This window comes from Tachysurus vachellii, chromosome 7, assembly GCF_030014155.1.
Source record: "Tachysurus vachellii isolate PV-2020 chromosome 7, HZAU_Pvac_v1, whole genome shotgun sequence".
NCBI classification, from domain to species: domain Eukaryota; kingdom Metazoa; phylum Chordata; class Actinopteri; order Siluriformes; family Bagridae; genus Tachysurus; species Tachysurus vachellii.
In genome coordinates, this window is record NC_083466.1 from 8,190,835 (window position 1) to 8,199,602 (window position 8,768).

The 8,768-nt window shown below is 41.8% G+C and overlaps 1 protein-coding gene across 3 annotated transcripts in view; it reads right to left on the reverse strand.

The window, feature by feature from the left end:
- slc4a2a (solute carrier family 4 member 2a) overlaps nucleotides 1-7,930 on the reverse strand; it is a 31,514-nt gene extending 23,584 nt beyond the window's left edge. Inside the window, exons 1-2 of one of the 3 annotated variants that reach the window (XM_060874007.1) lie at nucleotides 7,502-7,930; nucleotides 2,257-2,320 (exon numbers count right to left, since the gene is read on the reverse strand). The gene's annotated coding sequence lies outside the window, so the exon portion shown is untranslated. Of the gene's footprint in view, nucleotides 1-2,256; nucleotides 2,487-7,501 lie in introns of those variants that run through there. The other 2 variants (XM_060874008.1, XM_060874006.1) reach the window with 2 other exon arrangements.
- Nucleotides 7,931-8,768: the final 838 nt, after the last annotated feature.

The window sequence follows — 8,768 nt, forward strand, 5'->3', positions numbered from 1 at the left end:
GCATTTATTTGTCTTTGAAGGTGAGCAACTATAAAACCTGCCCTGAGCTCAGATCTAAGCAAACAGCACCAACAAAAGAGAACTGTAGCTCTTACTGTAGCTTTCTAACTCACAAACAACACCAAACATGCGTATATTTAGGCACAAAGGGTCTCAAGACACACAATACAAGTCACCAGAGCAGGTAAACCTGGAAAGGTCAAATACTCTCTCTGACAATTAGGTCATGTTTTACTGTAAGATCTAATTGACTATAAATCATTTTCAGTACCACGGTTGAGACGACAGCCAGACGTCGCAACGTTCGGGGTTAACTGGTGATAAACGCACAATGAGGTGGATCATTTAAGGATTTACAGGAGATGTTGTGTTTCAGGGTGAAAAGTTTCAAGTGCATTAAATAATCCCTGGAGACATGTTCAGACGTAGACTGACAGCTCATTCGTCGGAATGCTCAGCTCTGTGAAATGCAATTATTAGGAATTAAGAGAAGTGATCACTGAGAAAAGTCTCGCTTTTGGGACATTTCTTTTAGCCTTAATATTGAAACTTTTGGTGTGAGAAGTAAGTGAGTAAGAAGAAGAGCATCATCAGAGGATCTTATGAGGGAGAACGAGTTAAAGAGAACAAACAAAAAAAAATCCCCAAGAACATTTCTAATACGTCAGTATAAAGATCGTGGTCAGCCATTTCCTCTACAAATGCCAGGTTTGGGCAAATCTTGGGTAAGTCCACTGTATCTTCTTGTTCCTGCTCTTAGATGACATTAATGGAACCTGCTTTGGCTTCTTCTGCCTCGGAGTTCGGTGTGTTGTGCACGCTGAGATGCTTCCCTGCTCAACACAGTGTATAATCAGAGTTACCGTTTCCCTTCACTTACCTCAAATCAATCAGAAAAATCTCCTCTGATCTTTCATCGGTGAAATGCTCCAACCTGCAGAACTGATACTCAAATGATGAATTACACCCTCCAGCTAGAGCTCAAGCGCTTCAATTAAAGTTAAGATCAAACATCATAATGACATAACATGGTCGTTGGTGCCAGACATGTTTGTCTAAGCGTTCCAGGGACTGGGAGAATTTTTCAGGCACAACTAAAGACTAAATTCAATTTCACACAGAATGACACAAAACAAACCCCTCCAATGAGCCTCAGTTCTGAAGTTGGACAGAGGAAGGAGACCGATCGGATTGATTTGATCTGCCAGGAAGGCTACGGTAACTCAAATAAGCACTCTATACAACCGTGGTGGTCAGAAAAGCATGGGAACTTTCCTGAAGTCAGGAAGAGCTGTGTTTCAGAAAAGTAGTTTGTCATCCTCAAACTGAACAAGCGTTGGAATGAATTAATGTTCCTAATAAAGTGGGTCTGTTTGTGTTATGAACATTTTGCATTAGAATGAATAAAGAACTCCTAATGGACTGGTAGAAAGAATGTCATCTGGGGTTGAAGGGAAAAAAAAAAGAAAAAAAGGATTTACAAAAAAGGATCTCTCCTTCTATTTTCGTATCCGTTATCAAGTAACGAAATTCGGAAAGTAAACACGGTTCCCTGTATTTCTGACTCTCGCATGCAAATCATACAAAAAAGAAAAAAAGGAAAAGAGCTGAATCATCCATAGTTCTCAGGACAAGCCAAAGTCACTGCGGGGTTGATTTTTCCTGTGTAACAGCAGAGCCTATTCTCGCTTCCAGTCAGGGATCTGCAATGTGATAGAGGACGAGAGAGTCACATTCCTCGCACTCACAGCTCCGAATCAAAGCTGCTTTAACCTGCTAAAGAGGTCCGACCCGAGACGTGGCTGCAGCTGCTCGACTATTTTTGTCGGCGGCTTTTTCTGGCAAAAAAAAGGAGCATAATTCATATCAAGTCGAACAGGAAACATTCTTTAGGTCCGGAAGAGGTGTTTTTTGTTTCTCAAGCGAATAGAGAAGTACTTTGACAACAATATTAATCTTTTTCCTGGTGAAGCTGAAAGAACACCACACACACAGACCAGTCTGTGGAAATGTAATGAGAGACACAGACACACACACAGACACACACAAAGACAGACACACAGACAGACACACAGACACACACAGACACACACAGACACACAGACACACACACAGACAGACAGAATCTGAGAGACAGACAGAACCTGTGATAGTACAGCCTGTCATATAGAAAGAAAATCGAACCGACAGCATAGAAGTTGACACTTTATCACTCACAGAAGTGACAGAGAAGAAAGAAAAAACAGTCCCGCTCACCTTTAAGTGCTTACTGCAGGGAGCCTACAGCCACAGCGGTCATTGTAGTGCGATGGCAAGCCTACTGTAATCCCGTCCGGGCATGGAGCAAGAGAGAAAAAGCAAGGGGTGGGGCAGATAGAGGGGAGAAAAGAACGTGATTGGAGAGTAGTGGTGTTTTCCCGTCTCGTGTCATGCCCTACCCCTACACATTATCCCCACATTCCCACACTCAACCCATATCACTCTGACACACATGCACATGCACACTGTTCACTCCTCCCACCCCTGCACACACACACACACACACACTAAGGCTTCCTCCTTCTGACTGACATGTGACTACATGACTCGGCTCAGAGCTTTAAACTCTTAAAATCTCTCCGTCCAGCCACCCACCACCACCCACAGGCAAAGACACACGATCCTGATGTCATGTCTGATCCTTCAGGCTCCTTCCATGCATGTACACACACTTTCCCTGAACTGTTCACAAAAGGCAGGACGGTACAAAGTGTAGCTCCTCGCACAAAGCACTGAACTTGATCCTCCCTGCGTTGATGTCGACTTAATCCGGCAAAATGGAGCATCCATACAGGAAGAGTGCAAGAGGATCAGCACAAACAAAATAAACCTTCACCTTAAAGAGAGTTCGAGGACATTTTAACTCCATCGCTTTCCAGCTGTCCTGAGTGCAAATTCTTCTGCCATAAGAAAAGAATAATCTGATCCTTAATCCCTGGTGATTTACTGTAACTTCCATCACTTTCTTCACTTTATTACCGAACACTGCTTCAGCACACAATCCCTTGATTATCCTATTTAGCCCAGACGTCTAGCGGAACATCACGTATGATTATACGCTACTGATTGTGCGCAAAGTTCCAAGGATGGTACTCAGTGTTCACCGTATTTAGAAGCATCAAGCGCTTATCTACAGAACTTATCGAGAACCCAAGGGGAAGGACAGAAAGCAGTTCTGACATTCAGACAGAATGTGATCTTTGTCACTGGGACTTAATTCCGTTTCTATACAATTTAGGGTTTTATGTGTTTTAGAAATAAAATGTATAAATCTAATGCTTGATTAAAATAAACTCAGGAACACAACTAAAACAGGGTGGTTTTAAATACTGCTTTCTGCATTATCAGAACTTAATAAACATTAATGTATGTATTATGTATATATTTATATAATTAGATATACGTTTTATTCCCTACATAATCCCCTTGACTCTCGGTGCGAATGACCCGAGGCTTGCAAGTCGTTCGCTTCTCTGTAAATAAACCTCTAGGTGGTTTTAATTTAAACGTAATTTGACTTGTCTTTTCTTTACTTCCCAATGGTCAATAACCAACTTTGTGGACTGCATGCATGAACACATTCTCAATGCACTTGAACTCCAGCTCATGTGACCCAACGGGAACCCAAAATTAAACAGATTAAACAGATTCTAACCTAGATTCTAACCTTAAACAGGTTCTAACCTAGAACCCAAATTAAACAGATATAAATGAAGATCTTGGGTTAACCCTTTATGTGATGGATAAAAACATGCCTCCTTGAACACTCCAATATTTGGAGACAGATTTCGAGGCAGCAGAGGAAGTAATTTAATACAACTGCCAAAGCCTTAGGAATATAATTTATACACAACACAGCGGTCAGGTTCTTATTTGCAACATCTCAAGTTATAGTATCAAGTTCCGTATGCGGTTCTCCACATAAACAAACATGTTTGACACTAAACACAAATGTTTTCCTATGAAGCTGAGCCATATGTTCCTGAAACAGAGTACACACAAGGTGTGGATACAGAAGGATCCAAATCAAATCAAAAAGCTTCCCATCAAAGACAATTGCTGTGAAAGAGCAGGAATTTCTAGTGCAGCTGAAGCATTGAATGTTGATAAACTAATTGAAATCCATGTTATCAACTTACCTGCAGCTCGCTGGCTGTTTTTTTCTGGACGGGACAGCTGCTTTGTGAAGCATTTGCATTGTTATAAAATGCATTGTTATTTATTAAGACAAACAGGCCAACTGTTGCTAAATCGTACATCTCTACATGGCAAAAAGCCACGCATGTGACAAACACTGTGGTATTGCACTACAATACTCCTTTAACCATTAACATTTAAATTCCTCAAACAGATATCACAGTTCATGCTTCCAACATTGTTACTCTTAAAGCATATAGAAATCGTTTTGTAGCACCAGCTCTAAAATATTACATTTCTCTTATACAGAGTACTGTTTATTTTAGCCTCAGGGGACACACTGTCTTGCTCAGTTTCAAGTTCTTCCTCTTGACACACTGCAACCAGCTCGTGAAGCGTCTGATACGTTGAATCAGGTGCATAAACACAAAGAAAACCAAACCTTTGACCCAAGCGGGTCAGTGGAGCAGAGCACCTCTGCTGTGGACTATGTAAACGTCTAATACTTTCCCACCACCGTCAGAGTCCAAGCCTAAACTCACAAACTCTCTCTCAGACATGAAGATGTCAGGGGTATTATTGCATGGTTCTGAGCTAAACTGGAGCTCAAAACTCCATGGTTTAAATTACTGTCTGGTTTTACAAACATTCCAACGATTTAACCAGTCATAAAAAATTAAATACACAAACAAAGAAGTCTGTGACGCAGGGGAATCCATCCAAAGACTCTTGACTACATCATCGTTTGGCCATGATCTCTCACATAAGCAGTGCAAATAGCCATGACTTAGAGGCTGCGCTACAAAAAGAGCATTCAGTTAACTGTGTAGTGAACTAGGCTGAATAGTCAGGGAACACAAAAAACCTATTTTTAGCTGTAGGCACAACTCTAGTCCTGAAGAGAGGGTCAGAGTCAAGGCCAGTGTGGACGTCTACTAAACTAAACCTGGTCATTAGCTTTTCAGTGGTGCTGGAATGTTCCATCAAAGCTTTATACTTTCAGTATATACACTAGATGATCCAAAGTATGTAGTCACCTGACCATCACACTCATGTGCTCTTTTTGAGCATCTCATTCCAGATTTATTCCCTCTTCACCATGAAAATAAGTAAGTTCCGCTCTTCAGGGAAGGCTTTCAACTAGTTGCTGGAGTGTGGCTGTGGGGATTCATGTTCGTTCAGCCACATGGAGTGATCTGACGTCAACCCCATTGATGACCTTTTGAGATAAACTGAAAATCTGGTCTCACTAATGCTCAAGTTCTTCCACTCCAACCTTAGCAAACATGTCTTCATGGAACTCGCTTTGTGCACAGATGCACCCATCATGCTGGAACATGTTGGAACTTCTTAATTCCAGTAAAAATAAATTGCAATTCTACAGAATACAAAAGACCTTCAAAACAACGCTGTGCTTTTAAATTCCAAATAAATTACATAATTAAATTTGGTATAATGGTGGAGCAGGAAGAGTTTATGGGTGCAGAGTTCTTTCCTCTTTTCTCCCAAAAAACTTGCCGTTAGGTGTCATGGCCGAACTTAATTGCTCGTGTTGCCCTGTAATTCCTGCCTCGGGTTGAGTTTTCCTGGGATACACTCTGTATAGACAGCAAGTGCAGGATAAATTAGGATAGAGCAGATACACTAAACATCTTTAACATTAGAACCACTCTATTAATATTGTGTAGGTCTTCCTTGGGCTGCCAAAACAGCTCTGATTCATCACGGCATCGATTCCCCGAGATCTCTGAAGGTGTGCTGTGGTATACGACACCAAAACGTTAGCAACAGATCCTTTAATTCCTGTAAGCCGCAAGGTGCACTCGAGGATCGGACCAGACGAGCTAGCCTTTACTCCCAACGCTCTCAGTGCTCTCAGTGAGCCTTGGGTGTCCATGACCCCATCATGGCTTAACCTTCCTTGAACCACTTTTGGATGGTACTAACCACTGCCAGACCTGCTGTTTGATAGATGCTCTGACAGTTGTCCAGATATCACAATTTGACCCTTGTCAGAGTCACTCAGATCCTTACGCTTGTCTATTTTTCCTGGCTTCTAGCACTTCTACTTTGAGAACTGACTGTTCACTTGCTGCCTAATAAAACCCACCCGATCACAAGCGCCACTGTAGCAAGATCATCCATGTTATTCACTTCAACCTATTAATCCTATGGCTAACTGATGTAGACAGATGAATGGGACATTAGGGACCCCAATGTACCTTTAAAACTTTACTCTAGAATCTAAGTAAAGCCACACAACATGCACCTTCCCAGATCAAACATATACAAACCAAGCACAAAAAATGTTACGAAAATCCTTTGTTTTATCTCTTTATTTCTGAGTACTGAGCTCCTAATGATTTAAGCAAGTTGGTGTAGATAGATATTGCTCCATAACGCACACACAGATCAGATCAGATCAGATCAAAATTGCATTAACTGCTCCTGATCTGGATCTTAAATTTGATTGGCTTACTGCTGGCCAATTAGATGGCACAGAACACTTTAACTTTACTGAAAGTTACTGTTTCTATAGTAAACACACAACAAATGGTCATTGTGTATCAGTGTATTTTAATATTAACCGTTTATTGTATAAAATATGTATTATATACACACACACTTTCTTGAGTTTAACCATAAACAATAAGAACAGCCTTTGTTGTAAATACACAGATCATCAGCACATGGACTGACTCAAACTCCTGAGACTAAAAATGAACTCATGATTTATTTCTGTCACACAAACTATGATTCAGGCTGTTTAATGACCAACATCCTCCTACAGAATGGGTTTTTTTTTGACGGGGAAACGGAAAATACAGCCGGTATCTTTATTTCTTCATCTGTCCTGTTGCTCTGGAGGACAATCCAGTCAGTCCTGTAATAATGACTGCAGCCTGATCAGTGGTTGGACCTTAATGTGCTGTAATTATGAGCACCATTAGCTAACGGTGCAAGACTCTTACACACACACACACACACACACACACACACACACACACACACTCTCTCACACACACACACTCACTCTCTGTCACACACTCACACATATACATACACACACACACACACACACACACTCACTCTCTGTCACACACTCACACATACACATACACACCCATTCTCTTTCTCTATCACACACACACACTCACATCCTAAACACGGGGCGCATCAGCAGTCGGTTAGTGTTATATCTAGTGCAACAAAGAAACACCACGGCTTTCCTCTCACACTGGTATACACACACACACACACACACACACACACACAGAAAACCGCAACATTTGTGGCAGAATAAGTACGAAGCGGAAATACTGACCGTGAGAGCAGCTGTCTGGCACACAGGAGCCTTTGTGGTGTTTTAACTACAGCCTTTTCCCTCTGGACGCTTTTTATAATAAAAAACAAGTCCAACATTCATCAGAATCTCTCCGTGTCAGGAAAAAAAAGGGCCGGGTTCAGACACACACATAAAACAACAGCCGAAATAGAGCCGAGAGAAGGAACGACGGAGAGAAAAGTAAACGTGGCCGAGCAGGAGGTCGGGCTTCGACACGTGTATCCGAAACACGTGGATCTGTATCCGGATGATTAGGATGTGAGAGAGAGATACTGCGTTATTACAAACAGCCTGGTCTAAAGACTCGGACTAATTGTCCAAATGTCCCCCGAACAGCCATAAAAATCCACGGAATCTTCTCGAAGCTCGTTTTCCGTGTGTCTGTCTGCGTGAGCTTTACACTAGCTCACTGACACTGAGAGAACGTCTGAGTGACTGAGAGAAGATACAGCAGGGCGGGGGGTGGGGGTTAAACTTGGGGAAACAACTGGGGGGGGGCATCTTTGGGAAGAGGAACAACTGGGGGGGAACTTGGGGAAAAGGAACAACTGGGGGGCTCAACTTGGGGGGGGGGCATCTTGGGGAAACCACTTGGGGGAGAGAAACAACTGGGGGGGCATCTTGGGGAAACCACTTGATTGGGACAACTGGGGGGGCATCTTGGGGAAACAACTTGGTGGGAACAACTAGGGGGGCAACTTGGGGGGGGCATCTTAGGGGGACAACTGGGGGCAACTTGCGGAAACTAATTGGGGGGGGGAGAAACAACTGGAGGGGCATCTTGGGAAACCACTTGGGGGAGAGAAACAACTGGGGGCATCTTGGGGGGACAACTGGGGGGGCAACTTTTGAAAACTACTTGGGGGGGGGCTCTTGTTTCATTTGAGACCCAATGAGAATAAGAAATAAAAATAAATGAAGTTATTTAAAAAGTTTAGTGTTCAGGCTACAGCAGAAAACAGCATCCTATAGCGCTTTCATGGACCAGTTAATAAGATAGAATATAGCCTAAAGACTTCAACAACTTTGAGTTATTTAGTCTGGAAAAATGATGAAATCTAAAAAAAAAAAATGTATTAAGGTTTTATTGTCTCAAGATAAATATAACTCATTTTAAAACAATTCATATTCTTATTAAATACATTAGAAATGTATTTTTTTACACTAACTTATGGGCATAACACACTACTTTTTACTTTACAAATTAGCAAAATGATGTTAAACTTTTAAAAGCCTAGACATTAAA